The sequence below is a fragment of the Oppia nitens genome, unplaced genomic scaffold, assembly GCF_028296485.1.
Source record: "Oppia nitens isolate AA-2021 unplaced genomic scaffold, nextdenovo-longstitch-racon4-pilon3 scaffold6_pilon_pilon_pilon, whole genome shotgun sequence".
Taxonomy (NCBI): Eukaryota; Metazoa; Arthropoda; class Arachnida; order Sarcoptiformes; family Oppiidae; genus Oppia; species Oppia nitens.
The window spans coordinates 614,496-635,379 of record NW_026533250.1 but is presented as its reverse complement, the minus strand read 5'-3'; positions in this window follow the sequence as shown (position 1 = coordinate 635,379).

Genomic DNA, 20,884 nt, shown 5'->3' with positions numbered 1-20,884 from the left:
GAGATATGTATTACGTGTTTCTGAATAAATACTTTTCTCACTTTTTATATACATATTGCAGTCAAACTTAAAATTATCACAAAAAATCTCATTAACTTATTTACTAGTTATGTGCAGAAAAGCAATTGAAAAAATAGTAATACAAACTCATAAATCATGAATATTTTTGATTAAAAATAATAAGAAAATGAATATTTCTTTTACAGATGTGGTATACAGTATTGATATATATAGATGAATAGATAGAGTGATAGACGATATGTAGTATAAAAGGTTTTTAAGATAATTTTATCAGACAATGGATGGCATCCCATAGCGAGTGAATTATTTACCACTCCTTATAAATATTAGTTTTTAACCTATCAATAGGTTTTTTGTATCAAAGAAAACATTAGTGAAAATCATGTGTACATAAAGCTTATTGAAACTAATGAAGAGTGGGTGCGACCAACAAAATGCAACTTTTTGTGCCTTTAATTTAGTAAATGTATTACTGATTAGTTTATTTAAATGAAAATATTAATGTAAATGTTTTATATAATTACATAAAGCTTATAGAAAGTGCACACAAACTAAATAATTGGATTACATTTATGTGCCAATGAATGAACATTCATATAATTTTTATATAAATTATAAACTAATTGACGATTATGTTTATGACATATACAGTAATTGTGTATTTTATCAATAATTCTATTTTTATATTAAAATTTCATATTATAATTGTATTATTTTTATATATCTATATAATATAACATTATTAGTATATTTAGTTTTGTTAATGTATTATTATTATTATTATTATTATTTCAAATAATTAAATATAAAAAATTTAGTGAATGTTTATTTTATTTTTTAATTATATTAATTTTATAAATATAAGCACAAAATTATTTATACAAATATTTTTACAAACAATAAAAAAATAATACAGTTTATTATACTATTGCTTTCCTCATATAATATACGATCGTATAATAAACTGTATTAATTTTTTAGTGTTTGTAAAAATATTTGTGTAAATAATTTTGTGCTTATATTAAAATTAGTTTTCAAATATAATTTTAATTTTAAAATTTAAACATAATTTTAAAATAAATGTTAATATCAATAATTTATATGTATTATATTTATAATATATGTCGTATAATAAATTATAAAATTACATATAATTTTTGTGTATATTTTAATTTTTGTTTATTTATTTAAATATAGACTAATGATAAAGTAATTGGAGACCAAAGTTATAATAGTAATATACAACTATCTTAGTTAATGATAAACATATACAGTATTATTCAATACATATACTCCATAGTACTTGACTTGAGTCTTGGTATTCAATATATGTTATGAATATTATATGAAAATGGATTAGCTTTTGGTTGAAAATATAGTTATGTTTTCTCTAACTAAACGTAATTACAAATGATTTATCGAGTCATCCATTTTAACCAATACTTTGTTGCAATCAATGCCCTATTGCTATGGAGTGACACATATTTGGGTCTAATAATGGGGTAAATTCACTACTATTTTGTCACTAATGAGTAGAAAATAAAGAGAAAATAAATCTAAATGAATGATTTCTAACCAAATATGATATATCTATAGGATTACCAACTTTTCTAAACATTTTAAAAATAAAAACATTTCCCAATAATTATGATAGTTTTAAGAAACAGCATTTTAAACAGTTTGCATACATTGATGAATATTGTAGTTTCCATAAAAATAAAGTTTCAATCATAAAAAGTAATAAATATTATATTTATAAATATAGTTATGTATGTATGGGACAAACCGGAACAGTTGGTCGCAGTGGATATAAATGAAGTAAAATGACACACTCTATGGACACTCATATCATATTACAGTTTCATATAAGACATATCACATATAATCATAATATGATCTATAATTACATTGAAATGAGAATATAATAAAAGCATTCATTTGACTCTTAATATACACCTTATCTTTAGTACAAAACTACAATTTTGGTTCATTATAACTGAAAGATCAGTCAATCAATATTAGTAGTAGTGAACGAAGACTATCAATAGCCATTCACAGAGCGGCATTCATAGCCCAAGGATTGGCTTGTATTAGTAAAACTCGAAGTTAGAAAAACTGTTCAAGGTTATAAAACAGTTGTTTTTTGGGAGGGGAAAGATTTAGTTTTCAGGGGGAGTGAAAATTTTAAAGGTTTTAGAGTGGTAAAAGTTATGAAGATTTCATTGGTAGTTACTGAAAAAATGTGATAACTGATGAAGTTAAACAATGAGAAATGTTTTGTAAAATCGCAATTAATACAATGTATTAATTACCTAAATTACATAACATAACACATCCTCTAACTGATTTTTTTTTATAAAAAATATTTTATTGATTAAAATTAAAAAAATGATTACATATTAAAATTAAATAAAAAAATTTATATAGATTATAAAATTATAATTAAAAATAAAATGTTTAAATATGATTAAAAAAATAATTATTAATTAGGTTGTTTGGAAACTTCAAAGGGTGCACAATGTCCAACTTTGTGATCGTTGCAGAGATGATTATCGTTTTCTCCAGATTCCATTTTTTCAATTAAATCAAAAAAACAACCATATTTTTCCAGCAAAACAGTTATTTCATGTTTGTGTAATGTAATATGTCTTCCTTGGTCATTAACGTTTTGCATTATAACAAAGTTATTTGTTGATGAAGTTTGCTTAATAATTAGTTCACGTGCAGACTTTTTACTCTTAAGTATACGATTATCAGTGTCGTTTATCTGTCCTGAAAATGCCAATGACCGTGCTAGCCAATCAAATTCAAAAGCAGTTAAACAAATGCCTTGTCTTGCTGGTAGATTTTTATATGAACCTCTAATGTCAACCAAAAGAAATTCAGGATCACAAATCTTACGTTTTAAACTCAAAACCTTTTTGGCATATTTGTCAGATTCTGACAAATTTGCTGAGAAAATAGTTTCAAAAATTTGTTTATCCATTGCAAATAATGTGTATGTGTGGTTGTTTGTTAGTCTAAAGTTAAAATAAAGACAATTTGTAATGTTTTGTATTTATAATAAAGTATGAGCAGACGCAAATGTAACTTTTTTTGTTGTTTTACATTTGTCATCTAGGAAAGTCATATGCAATAAATTTTCAGCTAAAATTTTTTGTTGTAAATAATCCCAAATAAAACAACTTTTTCTTAAAGCACATCTCATTAATTTTGAACTTTTATCTTTATTAATAAATCCATGTAAATAACAATATTGATTTGATGTTATTAATTTGTCGAATAAATGTAACGGCGGACATATTTCTTGAGTTGAATCATCAGGAGATAGATCAACACAGGGAATTTCTAAATTCTCTAAAATATATAATAGTTGAGGATTCTTTACACCTAAATATGGTTTGTCATCTGTTTTTAAATAAAAGTATGTTGATTTTAGAAATTTCTCCAAATTGTCATATTTTATTGTTCGGTAATAATACTGTGGTAAACTGTTATTTAGTGTAATTCCATGAATATTTTTTGTTTGATAAAGTAATGATTTCCAAAATTTCTTTTTTTCTTGTTTTTGTATATTACATTCAATTTCGTAAGATGCCTTTATTTTATTATTAACAATTGCAAGTTCTCTAGGATAAAAATTACTTCTAATCATAAAACCTTGCATATCAACAATTGCACAGATTTTTCTAATTTTATCCGAATCCATTTTAGTTAATCTTTCTTAGCCAACGAAAAGTTGTTGAATATTGCTCTCATAAGTTTATCGTTTGCTAAAGTGTTTCTACTAAATTTTGAAATGTATGCGCGAGTTGATAGATTTTGACAACGATAAATTATATACAAAACACAATAATGTCCACATGTAGTAGATTTAATATTTTGTAATGTTACTTTATTGTATGTCCAACCAAGTCTGCATTGAGTTTCTAAATAGTTAAATATATCTTCTTTTAGCGGAGGTAATCCAAATGAGTCAAAATATTCTCCATAACCCTCTTTGTTTATTGAAATTGCTACCCAATGTTCTCCGGGTTTATAAGATGGATCAGTGTTAACAATAATGTTTATAGGTAATTTGTCAAACTTAGGTATATTGTCTGAACTATAGACTCCTTTAAAACAACTAAATGTTTTTAATAGTTTGTTTATTGTTAGAGTATCCATTAATTGAACGTATAAATAGGGTTTCTATCGTAATCGATCTCAAGTAATGCGTCATAATCCAAATATACTAAAACAGTTATAGCGTTTGCTAAAGGTTCTTTGAATCTTAGTTGTAATCTTAGATTTCCGTGTTTAATTGGATTAACATAACCTGTTGCACAGCAACCTGAAGATAAATCTGGGTTAAAATTAACAGCAAATATATTGTTTCCTTTTGGAAAGTCTTGTCTTTTTAAGGTTATACAACTGTCAATATTGTCCTGATTGGTTGCTTCAAATAAACTTATATATTCCCGTACATAAAGATTTTTGTCAAAATCAGGAGTAAAAGCTTTTTCTGGATACTGTATACCGTTTAAATAGAACGCCAGATAATTTAGATTGTAGTTTTTATAATTATAAGGATTTTTTATTTCTGAGCCATTAAATGCACTATGATCAACCATTGTAACGAATGCTCTTCTAGGTAATTGACCATTGTGTACATTATCAATGATAGTATCCATAGTTCCTTTATTTATTGTAATAGGAACAACAAAACTTTCTCTAATTGGATATCTTACATTTGCTGGTTTTAACAATGCCATCTTATGACCTTCGACAACAGCTGGGTTAATTTTTGACCGATGAATGTATAAAGAAGCATCTTTAAATTCAACATTAGATATTCTAACACTACTGTCACACATCATATAGAATGATGGGGAATTGGGGATTAATTTTAACGAAATATTACACCCTCCTAGTAATGCTTTGCCTTGTTCGAACATAGGAATATGTAACTTGCCAATTAAATCTAATTCTCGACCTTTTGATAAATCAGGTTCACCTGTTAATGGTTTAATGTAACTAGTTCTATTTAAGTTAATTCCTTCTAAGTCGTCCAAATTATCTTCTATCCATAAAATTGATGATAAATACGAATCTTTTGCTTCTTTATTTTTTCCTAATTTTATTTCTAAATCGGATTTATAAGGATACGTTTGATGAGATAATGTTACAATTCTATCTCCAATCATCAAATTTACTTGTTTAAATAAAGAGTTAAATAAATTATTAACTGGTGAAACTTTTTCCCAATCAGCAGCAACAACAGTTGCTTTTAAAACTTTTTCAATATTAATCTGTAGTTTAATATATAAATATGTTTTATCTAGTCTAAGATATTCGTCAATTCCAGTTGATAAATTAAATTCAATATAAGCTTTAGAATCAATTGCTGATGCTGGTCTATGTTCTGTCAAAATATCTTTTTCTATAGTATTTTGAGTTGGAGGAACTCCAAATATATCAAATTCACTCAATGCTGTTACACTGGATAATTTATGAATTGCAGCCATAATTTAAAAATTAAATAATTGATCTTTCTTCTTTGAATGTCTTTTTTTAACTGATTTTCTTTTTCTAGATTTTACTTTTCTAGTGCTTTTTCGTTTTTTAGTTTTAACTTTTTTAACTTCTATGATTTTATTTGTTCGTCTACGTCTGCGTCTACGTCTACCTGAACCAGCCTGTGCATAAGATCTAGCTTTTTCAGCACCATCGTTTAATATAGTAGCACCTGTCTCTAAGAATCTTTTTTTAGCTGACTCTCCAAAGCTTTTTCCCTCAATTACGTCTCTACCAACATCAGCTCCTATTCCAAGTAGGTGCTTTCCTAAATATCTTCCTAACGGCTTAATAGCTTTATTCCATAAATCTCCAAAAAATCCATGACCTCTTTGATATTGATATCCTTCAAATCCACTTAAACCACTACCAGCTTGATTTGTATAATAAAGAATGTATGGATTATCCATATTTTTTAAAACAAAGTTTGATTATAACTCTACCAAATTCAAAAGGAAAATCTTTGCCTGTATCTTCCTTAATGTTAATTCTAATTTCTTTAAAAGTGTTATTTACTAAAGGTACAAAATGTAAACTGTTGTAAATTATATTAATTTGTTCACCAAATTTATAACTATGAGGTATTTCTACAACTCGTAACAATTGCGCAGACGCGTCACCTACTAAATTGTGGTCAACAATATCACAATACACAAATAACGAATGAAGTCCAGCATTAAGTTGAACACATCTGTGAGCTGTATACTTTTTGTAAGGATATTCATCGTTGGTAACAATGTTTTCTAAACAATGTATATAATTTGAATTAAAAAAAATGTTATCATGATTACATAAGTATTTATGAAAAGATATCTCTCCCATACTGTCATCATTATATGTTAATCCAAGTATATCTTCTATTTCTTTACCAAATACAGGAAAATATTGTAAATATTCTCTTTGTGTATCTTTTCTTAATGTATATAATATACCAGATTTAATTTCAACTCTTTGAGTGTATTCATTAAACTTTATATATGGATATGTCAAAGCAATATTATGTAACGCGTTATGCATTTTTTTATTTATTTCATTTATAAATAGTTCAGGGTTTTCATAGTATCCTTTATGAATTAATATTTTAGGTTCCTCAACTGCATCGAATTCGCCTATAGTAGTATTATATTTTATTTCTTTAATTTGATTCATATTTTCTTTCAAAGTTTTAAATATTTCATTAACAGATATAATAACACCTTTTTCGTTGCATAATTTAACTTCCAAATTTTGTGAACTATTATACCAAGATTTTGTATAGCTTATTTCAGCTATAGAAACTTTCCATTTTTCTTCTTTTTTAAAAGTTTGAGTATCTTTTAAAAATGTAGTAAAATCTGACAATGTATTTTCATTTTCACCAATGTTTTTAACATTACTTGGTAATGTTATATAAAATTCTTCTTGTGTCATTTATAATATTTGGTAAAAAATCAATATATTCTGTAGAATTTCCAGCAATTATAATTCCTCCACCACACTTATTTATAATTTTATTTTGTTTATAGTAAACTACTCCTATAACACAAATGATAATGACTATTAACAAGACGAATGTTTTCATATTTATAAATTTGTTGGTTTTATATCAATTTTATTTTCATTTAATGTCTTTATTTTTGGATTTGGCATTATATATCCTAAGGAACCTGTGAGAATAACTGTCCACAAATTTTGATTTCCCCATTCATATGTAAGATTTGCTAAACTTACACAAATAACGATAAACAAACTAATTATTTGTACTGTAAATAGAACGACATCTGGCCGCGTGAAATCGTTAGATTTTATTGAAATTTTATCCATTATTAACTTGAAATATATCAGATGCTTTAATCCAGCTATTAAATTTAGAATTATGATTTAACCATTTAACAAAATAATATTTTATTTTGTCTACTTTTTTTTCTTTTAAAATTTTTTCAACTCTATAAAGATTGTTTGTTTTTTGAATTTCTTCAGGATAAAATCTTCTCTTTAATAGTGTACCGTCTTCTTCAGTGACTTTATATAATGGCTTTATTTTATTTAAAGTTATGTTACTTATTTTATAGATTTTATCTGTCCAATTTGGATAATAACCGCGATCTAGTGTTTTTGAATCGTATTTAAGACGTACATTGTCATCTACTTTTAATTTTGGTTTTTTAAATTTTTTCAATAATTCTCTTTTCGTATTAACACCATATAAATTTTTAAAAACTTCTTTAAAATTATTTTTATTTACATTATTTGGGGCCATATTTATTGATCTATGATATGTATTATTATATGAATTTAATATTAAATTTAATACATCAATGTATTTTCTTTTTCCAATACTAGTAAAGTACTTAAACATTTTATTTTTTAATGTTTTATTAAATCTTTCAATAATTGAACATTTAATAGCAGGATTCTCGCTTACAAAATGATTGATTTGATATTGTTTCATTAAATTTTTAAATAGCGTATTTTCAAATTCTTTGCCTTTATCTGTTTGAAGTTTATATGGAATATTTGATTTAAAAATTATTTTCATTGCATTAACAATTGAATCGGCAGATTTATTTTTTAAAGGAATTCCCCAGGCTTTTTTTGAAAAGACATCAATAACTGTTAAAATATAATTATAATTGTTATTAAATTTAGAAAATTCTTTCATATCAACCAAATCTGCTTGAAAATTTTCATCTATATTTTCTGATACTACAGGATTTCTTTTAAACTTTTTAATGACTTGTTTATGAAGAGAATATACTAACTCATTATTTAACCATTTTTTAACATTACTTAGGGTAATATTTGGATTTTGTTTAACAGCTTCGACATATAATTTGTTAGCACTAGAGAAAGATCCAGCACTTCCTGGATTATAATATATTTTATTTAAAATCTTATCCATTTGGAATTTCCCATCGACTACTGTCTATTAACGTTTCATCAATTTCTGAATCGCTATTATTTTTATTCTCTTCTTCTTCATCGTGAGATTCATGTCTTCGTTTTTTATTATAATTTTCTTGTTTTAATCGCCATTTATCCATTTCATATGCCTCCATCTCACGCTTCCTTTTAAGGTTAGGCATTGAAGTTTCAGAGTCCATGTTGTTATCATTTATATCATAAAGTTTACGTTTTTTACTATTATTACTATCTTCATCTCTATATTTTCGTTTTAACGACTTAACATTAGATTCTGGGAAATTTTGTTTTGGTTTATTTAAATATTGTGATAACTTTAACTTCACATTTTCATTGATAACTAAATCAGGATTTACATTACTATTAGCTAATAATTCAATGAATTCATTTTCTCCATACAATACTTTACCAACTGACATAGCATGAGAGAGTAAATCAACAATATTTGATTTATCCAAATATTTGCCATTGTTTAATTTAATACGTAAATCACTATCATAACCAAGATTATTAGCTAGTTTTAATATTATTTTTAAAAATCTTTGAATTTTATCATAAAAAGTATTTTTAGATTTTTTATTAGTATTTTCTTCTACATTTGCTATTAATGAACCAGATTCTGGACTATTTTCTATAGCACCACCACTTTGATTGGGATCAGAAGGAACTAATTTTATTTTTTTAGCATAACTCATTTTATCAACTTACTAGATCTGATATAACAGAAGCAACAAATGGGATTAATATAGGTAACCAGCCTCCACTTTGATTTATTAATTTTGATCGCTTTTTTTGGTTTTTGGATTAGTAATTATTTTTTTAAGTAATGGTTTATATTTTTTAATTTTTTTCTGTGATTGTGGTGTCATCTTTATATTATTTTTAGATAAGTTGAAAATAATTTCTTGCATGGCTTTAAAGTAGTTATCATTTTTAGACATTTCTGTTAAAATAGATTTTTTTAATTTACCACAGTTAGCGTTGCAATAAAGATGCATAGTTTTCATACATTTTCTTAAATTATTAGACATTATTTTGGTAAAAATCCAGTGATATTAATTTTATAATTAGTTTCTTTTGTTGGAATAATATCAGATTTTAGCCTAATTTGATCAGGTGTATCTTGTTTGAGGTCTAATACTAAATAACCATGTGGTTTAGCTGTCGACAATTCATATGCAGACATAAAATACTTAAAATTTGTTGGGTACACTTGCTTAGCTAAAGCCATTATTTGCATTTTATCTCTCGGACTTTTAAATATTATTATATAATGTGAATTTAAATTTAAATCACGTACTATTGGTCCTTTATTATATAAATTTTGTGTTAATATTATTACACTTTGTTTATTATGATGAGATCCTTTAGTAAATAAGTCAATAATAATTTTACTGTTTTTAATTTCAGTCATTAAATCATCAATTATTATAATATCTATATTTTCTAGGTCTTCTATATCAGGTATTCCTTCAATATATTTAAAATTAACATTTTCTACTGGCTCATCGTAAAGATTTTGCCAAATACCATAACACCATGCAACATTTATCACATTTTTATTCAAATTGTTAATAGTTAATTTATGAAATTTCAACAAATCTCTTATTAAATATGTTTTACCAGAGCCTGATGGACCTGCAGATAAACAAGTAAAAGGATGTTTAAACTTTAAATGTTTTTCTTCTACAACTTCCATGTTTGATTACAAATCTAATACTGATATTTATTTTATATAACCATAAGGTAGGGTATCATTTCCATCTATTTTTCGTTTATCTGACATAACTCGAAAAAGTTTATCATAGTACTTAGTATAAACTTCATGCTTTTTATTAGATCTAATTAACATTTGCGGTATTAATTTTAGTGAATCGTTATTATTAATATAATTATTTGACATATTAATCATTTCTTCTATTGTTATAAGTTCTAAAGCTTTTTCTGTTAATGTTATTCCTTTAACTTTAATAGGCACAATAGGATTGATTTCATCACAATTTTTCCAGATTTCCATGGCGTAAACCTTAGGGCCTAAACTAACAAATTTAGTACATATTGCTTTATCACCATAATCTTTTAGTATTTCATCTGCTAATCCTCCTAAATAATCAGATGTATTAGGTTTAGGTTCACCTTCTGTGTATTTAAAAATAACAGAGTCTGTATCCATATATAATAACCTGCCGGGAATAACTTCTATTTGATCAATCAATTTCATTAATTCAATTCTAGCATAAGATGTCACAAAGGCGGCCGTTGCCAAACTAGTATTACCAACATTTCCCATTTCATCGTCAATATATTCCCAAGTAACAATTAAACAATTTTCATTAATAAGTAACTCTCCTTTAATTCTCTTTGTTTTATCATTTACTAACTCCCAATATTGATGATATTCTGTACATATTGTTGTTTGAGTTAAATTAGATCTTTGAGCTAATTTTCCCCATAAAGTATTTAAAAATAATTTTGCTATGAAACGTAATGCAGAATTTTTTTTAATATCATTATAATCTAATTTAATGTTTTCATTTTTAAAAAAATTATCGATATATTTTAATTTATCATTTTCGTTCTGGATCCATGATGGCCAACCATCAGATTGTTGTTTTAATTTTAAAAATAAGTTTATATATTTTGAAAAAATTTTATCTGTTTTTTTCTCATAATTATAAACTTCTATAATATCAATAATTTTATAACCTATACTTATTGCATAATTTAATTCTATTGTAGACCATGTATTGATTAGATATCTTTCTTCTAATTTATGAGTACAATTTAGACTATTTTTTTCTTTCGCACATAAAAAACATAAAGGAAATATTAATTTATTATTAATTTTCATAGGCAAGACTGGCATACGTAAATCTGTTGGTGCTTCGACAATACATTTAACAAACCCAAAATATGACTTTAATGTATAATCAAAATTTTCTGATATAACAATTGGATGTCCTACAGGGAAATATTTGTATTTTAAAACACTGGGATATAGTGACCGGAAGTCATAATATAGAATTTTTGAATTAATATCATTAGTTACATCACAATAAAATTTAATGTTATTTGTTCTACCACCACAAAAACTTTCTCTTATATTAACACCGCCATAAAGATTTTGCTTTCTATAATATTTTAAACGTTTTTCTATATATTTATCCATTGTTTTATCCTCTTTTCTTTTTTTAACCAGTGTACAGTCCCATTCTTCTATAAAATTAAATTTTCTTTTTAAATTTAATTCAATTTTTCTCTCTAAAGTTTTATTATAAATCTCATTAGGACTACATAATACATTTTCATTATTAGTTTTTATGCATTTGTCATCTCTTTTATCTTTAAAAATACAAGTATGACAATGAAAATAACAACCGTTGTATTCGTATATAGTATTACTTTTCTTATTAAATCCATCTACATAATAGTTATTTATTTTAATTTCTCTATCTAAACTAATTTTATTAATAAACTGCTGATAGTCTAACCATGCATTAGCTATCTTTGAAAAAGTTCCTTTCCGATAACCTTTAATAGGAGTAACACCTATAGTATTTTTAGGTAAAATAGTACTTTTAAAAAACTCTAATCCAATTGATGCTAATGTAAAACATCTGGTGATTGGGTCAATATTTGTAATATTTTTAAAAGTTTGACGAAAGGCTTGCAGACATTTTAATAATATTAATACATCATTGTTACAGTATTTAATTAATTCATATTTTAAATTGTAATTGTTATTTATATTAAATAATTGAAAAGACTCGTCATACCATTTGTTAAACTCATTTAATTGTGTTGGTTTCATATAATCATTACCAAAATAGATTTTATCTGGTAGCTTTCCTACATAATTAATGTTATTATTTGTATGGAAATTATGTGGAAAAAAGCCTTTAACAACTATATTTTCAAATCCGAACGCTTTTGGTAATGTTGACAAAGGTTGTTGAAACAACAGTAATGAATCTAAAAATTTTATATTTCCGACTTCTGCTTTTAAGATCTTATTTCCATTCATGATTACAGTAGGATTAATAAAATTTCGTTTAAATAAATCATTTAAAATGAAATGATTATCATAACCTTTAGCGTTGTGTGCAAATACATAAATATAACACTTATTTATTTCTGCATTCAAAGCTAATTTAGAATATAAATAATTTCCAAATTCTTCTATACAATTTAAACCAAAAAACACGTTATTAAAAACACCACAAACATCACAAATAATTGTTTTATTTTGAGTTGATTCGTTCCAACATATATCACACACAGTGTTTGAAATTAATAAGTCAGGTTTATGTTCAAATAAGTCATTAAATTTGTTTTGTTGACATTCGATATCAAATGCAACTATTATTTTGTTTTTTTTATCTGATTCTTTAATTTTATTTAAATTTTCTGTTTTTAAATAACAATAATGATTTTCCAATTTAAATATTTCATTACAAACTTTGCATTTATGACTATCGCATAAATGATTTAATCCATTATAAGTCACTAAACACTTTAAACATTTTTTAATGTTCCTACAAACAGGATTCTTACCTGTTATATGATTTTCAAAACATTTATTATTATTAAAATTTATATTACATTTATTACAATTAATCTTTTCTAATAGTCTACATTTAGGAAATGAAAAACACAAATCACATATGTTATTACAATTATGTGTATATGGATGAGAATAAGCTTTATGACAATACTCACAATAATAATGGCAGCCCATATACGATTTTATATGCAATATGGAATCAAAATGTTTTATAGTTTCTGTTTCTTTGTAGCGTAAATATATTTTAGGTAAATTTATGTTATCACCTACAAACAATCTATTATTTCTGATTTTATCATCAATAACAATAATCTGATAATTAATTTTACTTTGAATTAATGGAAAGTCATTTAGTGTAATACTAGTTTTATTTTCAAAATTACATAATTTAACTAAATTAATCACTTGAGCTGTTCGTTCTTTATTAGTATCTCTTTGAATACATTGCCAATTATATTTATTTTCTTTAGATTTAAATTTATTAATACAGACTATTATTGCATGTAAAGCGCAAAAGTTATCATTATTATTAATTAAAAATACATTTTTATCGCGGAATTCTTTACTAATTATAGTAATGGGTGCTACACATCTACCTCTTCCATTAATTGATTTTGTAATATTAATAGTTAACTTTATTTTACCGTCTAATAAAAACGTTGTATTACTTTGGGATACCTCAAATATGGCATTAAATAAGGCCTGTTTATTAAAATTTAACTTACTTGTTGGCGGTATAAACAAATGACGCGTAAGAGCTGAATGTTCAATACTAACACTAAAAACATCGCTATCTCCGGCTGACTGAAGTTGTTCGTTGATAAATAATTCATAAAAATTATCAATATTATTTTCTATTTGAAATAAATCTTCAAATGTACCAAAATTATGTTTAATGTTGTATTGATACGATTTCTCAGTTCTTCTAAACCTAATACTTTGACGAACACTTGATTGTGAAATACGTTGCCATTCAAATATCACTTGATTATTATTATTATTATTATTATCACTATTACTACTACTACTACTACCTTGACCAGATTGATTAGTAGTAATTTCATTTAAAATACCATTTAAAACCGATCTAATAATTAAATTTTCCCGCCAAAGTTGGTTATTCATAATTAAATTAATTAATAATTTATAAAAGATAAAATAAATATAATAGAACACAATGTTTTTTTTAAATAAATTTATTTATTTTTTTTAAAAAAAGTTACAATTAAATTTTTTAAAAATAATTATTAAATGATTAAATACTAAAATGTTATTAAAATAGTATTTATATAATAAAAATATAAAAATAAAACAATATATTTTTTTAAAAAAAGTATAAAATAAGTATTTAATGTTCAAAATAAATATAATAATGGTAAAAATAATAAATTGTAATTATAAAAGTTAATTAAATTAAAGATTGGATAATGTGTAAAAAAATATATAATAATAGTGGTTAAAAATAATTAAAAATAATTGATTAAATATGATTTTAAATTGTTAATAAAATAAAGACTAATTAAGCACTTCCAAGTCGTTTTCGTCATCAGTTGTTGCAATTTCGATGTTTAGTTCGATTTTATCAATGTCTCCTGTCTGAGTGCCAGAATCTATTCGTTTATTTGCTTGATTTTCGGTTTCACTGATTTCGTCTGCAGAGCGTTTTGTCCCTGCGATCACTTTTTCTAAAATAACAACGCGATTTTGAAGGCCAAGATGAGACCGCAATACTTTTTGCATTCCTTCAGTCAATAATGTTATGCGTCGAAGAGTAGAAAGTAACATTTCATTTTGTTTAACCAGCTTTTTCTATAAAAATAATAATTATAAGTAAAAAATTTATATAATTAATAATAAAATATTACCTCTAATGAATATGTCACAGTTGACAACTCTGTGATGCAATTGTGTAGAGCTTTTTCTTCAGCTAAGTAGTCTTCCATGCAAAGATTACATGTAACATAAGCTCCTGTTTCGAGGGGGCAGTTTGTTTCGTGATTTGTAATGTCCAGTATTGATGACTTGTAATCACAACCATTTTCTGCATTAATGCATTTTACTTCAAACGAACCAAGAATTTCATTCCATAAATAAGAAAATATTTTGTCGGTCCAGATGTTAAAATTAGTCCGACAGAGAGGACAACTGACTTCTACGGGTATTTCCAGCCCAACGCTTTTACTACGTATCCAATTGTTTAAGCAAGTCAAACAAAACAAATGGCCACATGGTTTAAGCTAATATTAATAAAAAAATTTAGTTTCAATTAAATAAAATATTTATTTTTATATTAAATAATACCTGTACTGGCTGCACAATCATATATGAGCATATTGAACACTCAAGTTTTGAAGCCAATAAGGTGTTGCCAATAATTCTCTCTCGGCCAATTTGGGGGGGGCTTCTAAGTTCTTCCGGCTCATTTGCTGGCCCCCCGGTTCGTCTTCTATTTAAACGCGGATCGTCTCCAGGTACGGTTTGATAGCCAACGACATCGAAACCATTTTGGTGGGCCATGTGTCCAAGGATGACAGTACGAGCTTCTTCAATGGTGAACTCTCGCTGTTGGTCCCCTCTCAATCGAGCAAAATCCCAGAGTATATCGCCCAAGTCGTCGTTAAGTATTGAACTTAAGTTGTCAGATGATATTTCAGATGGATGACCAGAAATTTCGATTAACAGATGATACAATAGTGGACGGTTGAGTTGAGCGGCGACACTATGAAAATAAGCAATTTTTACTTTATAAAAATACTTTAAAATAAAGCATAACGTTTGAGTTGACTTCTCAAAACTGAATGAAAATAACTGTTGAACAGTCTCTCTATTTATACAAATTTAACAAAAATATACCGACATTGATCTTAATTTTATTATACTTAAATTTATTATATGTCAAAATATAACATAGATTTTTTCATTTGAAATTTACTTTAAAGCATTTTAAAAAACAATAAAAATAACTTAAATATATACTATATAACTAATGCTAACATTTTCATACTCTTTGCTATAATAAATGTTTACCGAAATTAAAACAACTAAAAGTATAATAAAATAAAATATAGACATTTACTTAAACAAATTTAAATGCAATAAAAATAACTTAAATATATAATATTTAACTAATGTTATTGCTATCCTTACTTTCTTACTAAGTATAATAAAACAAACGTTAACACAACATCTTTAATGCATTTTAACTATAATAAAACAAAAACTAATATTAAATATACTAACTGTAGCATTAATAGTACAAACATCTCTACAATAAAAATAACTAAAAGTATTTCAACTATAATAAAACAAAAGCTAATACTATACATACTAACTGTAGCATTAATAGTACAAACATCTTTACAATCATAAAAATAACTAAAATTATTTCAACTATAATAAAACAAAACCTAATTCTAAATATACTAACTGTAACATTAATAGTACAAACATCTCTACAATAATAAAAACAACTAAAAGTATTTAAACTATAATAAACCATAAACTAATACTAAATAAACTAACTGTAACATTAATAGTACAAACATCTTTACAATCATAAAAATAACTAAAAGTATTTCAACTATTATAAAACAAAAGCTAATACTAAACATACTAACTGTAGCATTAATAGTACAAACATCTTTACAATCATAAAAATAACTAAAAGTATTTCAACTATAATAAAACAAAAGCTAATACTAAATATACTAACTGTAACATTAATAGTACAAGCATCTTTACAATCATAAAAACAACTAAAAGTATTTCAACTATAATAAAACAAAAGTTAATACTAAATATACTAGCTGTAGCATTAATAGTGTTAAAATTTTCTATATAATGGCTGTAAACAAATAACACGTTAACAGTTGTTTTCCAGTCGTCTTATAGTTCACATCACTTTTATTTGTTTATTTGTAGTTTTGCTGTAATTGTTAATTTAAAAATTATGAAACATTTAAGAACTGAATGCATCCCATTCATTGACGACAGCTTTGATGACAACATAGATATTAATAATGGTAAGTTTTAAATATATTATAATTGTATTAATAATTACTAATGTTTTTTTTATTTTCTTTAAATTACAGAACCAATGGATTTGACAATTAAATCCGATGCTAATGATTTACTTGAGGACGTCGACGACCAATGGGAATCCGAAAACTTCACCGTCCGATGCCTCAATCAACTTAATGGAATGTTACAGACTGCCAACAATATGCTGGACAACATTCGTGATCATCAAAATGATCCATACTTACCCCAACCATCGCCATCAACATCGTACTACGATTTGGACGAAGAGAAAGACCCGATGTACGGACCATATTCAGGTGAAGAGTTTTCCCCTCAAGCATCAACACCAGTCAACGACTTTCCACCACCACCGCCCTTTGAACCATTGGATCCTATGGAAGACAGCATTTTTGGTGACCAACAAAATCAATCGATTGACTCTGGCTATGCTTCAGATGATGGCAACTATGGCTCCAATGGATCTCCAAGTATCCATTTCGAAAATAATGGACCAATCGACTTGAAGCCAATGGGGTATCATACGTTCAACACGTTAAATAACATACCTATTATAGGGGATTATTCATTTTCTGTGAGTGTCTCTGATTGTGGTAATTTTTTTGTTTTACAGAGATCTCAGCAAATTGAACCTTATTTTAATTAATTTTATTTTATTTTATTAATTTTTAAAATTTTTAAATATTTTTTTAATGTATTATTATTTTTATAATTTTTTTATTATATTATTATTTTGTATTTTATTTACATATATTTGAATAAAACTTTTTAAAAAAATATTTAATTTATTTATTTTTAAATATATTTATTTTATATACAATATATATTTATATATATATAACAAAAATTTTGTTTATTTCTGCAAAAGGCACGTCTCACACACTTTTTTATCCCTCTCTCTCATTGTAGATTTATTATTATTATTATTATTATTACCATTATTATATATTACCGTAGACTCTGTAGTTGTTGTAGTAGTAGTAGTAGTAGTGTAGGATACCATGCGAGAGAGTTAAGAGGGTAGTGTGTGAGACGCGCGCTGAAAGTTTTATTGCACTTTTGTATATATACCCCTCAAGGCCTGTCTTTTACGGCAAAACAGTTTGTATTTGTATTTTTATTATTTTATTTTAATTTATAATTTTTTTTATTTTATTTTATTTTATAATTTATTTTTATTCTCATTTATATTTTTATTTTATTTATTTTATTTATTTTAATTAATTTTAGTTTTTTATTTATTAATATTTTTATTTTTTGTATGTGTTTGTATATGTGTAAGTGTTTTTGATTATTTATGTGTGCGTGTGTGTGTATGTTTGTATGTATGATATTTATTTTGTATGTATTTTGTATGTGTTTTGTTTGTGTTTATTTGTATGTATGTGTGTTAGTGTATGTGTCATCTATATGTTAATTGTAATTGTTTTTGTATGTATGTATGTATGTATGTATGTATGTATGTATGTATGTATGTATGTATGTATGTATGTATGTATGTATGTATGTATGTATGTATGTATGTATGTATGTATGTATGTATGTATGTATGTATGTATGTATTTATGTATGTATGTATGTATGTATGTATGTATGTATGTATGTATGTATGTATGTATGTATGTATGTATGTATGTATGTATGTATGTATGTATGTATGTATGTATGTATGTATGTATGTATGTATGTATGTATGTATGTATGTATGTATGTATGTATGTATGTATGTATGTATGTATGTATGTATTTATGTATGTGTGTATGTATAAGTTGTATTTGGTTTATATGCCAATTATTTGTATTATATTGATTTATATGTGTTTGTGTGTGTGTGTGTGTGTGTGTGTTGTGTGTCTGTATGTGTGTCTGTGTGTGTTTGTGTTGTGTGTGTGTGTGTTATATTCAACCCTTTTATTACCCTCTCCCTATTTTATAAATTTAATTTCCCTCCCCCCTGAAAACTAACCCTTTTTTCCCCCACCCAAATATTTTAGTTTTATAACTATTTTTACTATTTATTTTGTGTGTGTGTGTGTTGTGCTATCTATTTGTTGCATATATTTTGTATATATTTTGTATTTGTTTTGTGTAAGTTTTGTATGTTTTGTATATGTTTTGTGTTTGTTTTGTATGTATGTATGTGTGTGTGTGTGTGTGTGTGTGTGTGTTGTATATGCTGTATATGTTTTATATATATATATATATATATATTGTATGGGTTGTTGGATATGTTTGTGTGTGTCTGTGTATGTGTTGTATATGTTGTATATATTAGTGTGTGTGTGTGTGTGTGTGTAGTGTTATATATGTTTTGTATAGGTTTGGTATTTGTTATGTATATGTTTTGTTTTTATTGTATATATGTTGTATATATGTTGTATGTATTGTATATGTTGTATGTTGTATATGCTGTATATGTTGTATATGTTGTATATGTTGTATGTATTTGTTTTGTTTGTTAGTTGTTTTATATATATATATATATATATATGTTTGTATGTGTCTGTACTGTATGTATATATTGTGTGTTTATTTTGTAATTTATTTTTATTATTTATATATATATATGTATGTGTGTGTATATGTAGGTGTGTGTTATATATTTTTATTATATGTGTAGTATGTATGTGTTTGTGTGTTATACCATTTAACCCTTTTATTACCCTCTCCCTTATTTTTATTATTCTAAAATATTTCCCTCCCCTACCCAAAAACTAACCCTTTTCATCCCCCCCAAATATTTTTATTTTATAGCCCTAATCCCTAACAGCAGAGTATTCATAGCCTAGGATTTTGTTAATATAAGCCAAACCCTAGGCTATGAATACTCTGCTGTTATTAGTGGATGCTAGCCTTATCCCACTACTACTTATATAAGAAAATTTGTGTATTATGATAAAATATTGATATATTCATATAATAATAATTTACATAATATTACTAATCTTTTAAAAATAAATATTATAAATAACATCAATTTACTTAATAAATATTGTTTTAACTATCGATAAATACTTATAACATAAACATTAGTAAATACTAAATATAATTTTATATAGATTTTTCTTAATATTTATACATAACAATTTATATGTTTTTATAATATCTAAATTAGTTTAAAGCATATTTTTAAACATTTATATAAATACAAAGTTGACAAAAAATAATTTTTAATAAAATATAATTACGTTTCAAATAAACCGTATTATTAACAGTATATTAATATCGTGTTGTTTTAATACTTATAAATGTCAAGTCAAGTCGTTAAAAAGTTTTTTATTATTAGATTTAATGATTTGTAATGTTTTAATTAGTTTTAAATGTTAAATTTTATATTTATTATAAATTTATCTCAATATTTTGTACTGGTATTATTTAATATTGTAATTTTTATTACATTAAAACATTAACGCAGAAAATTTATTATATCACAAAAAAATCAATATTTAATTTTATGCAAAAATCATTAAAGCTATACTTAAATATTGCATTAATAATATGAAATAATAATTATATTTTAATAAACAGTTATTATACTGTATTTAATGTAATATTTTTATGGCAAAAATAATATCTAACTAATTAGTTTTATGAAATCATTGATTAAAAAATGTTTCATTAAATAGACATAATTAATATTGAAATAATTGTCAAATATTTTCAAATGAATTAACTTTATTATATAAATATATTATTTTTGTTTAATAATTAACAACTAAAAGATTGTGTCTAAATGTCAAACAATTTAAGTCAAACCAATGGGTCTCACATTGAATCCCATACTTTCAATATATACGGTATAAT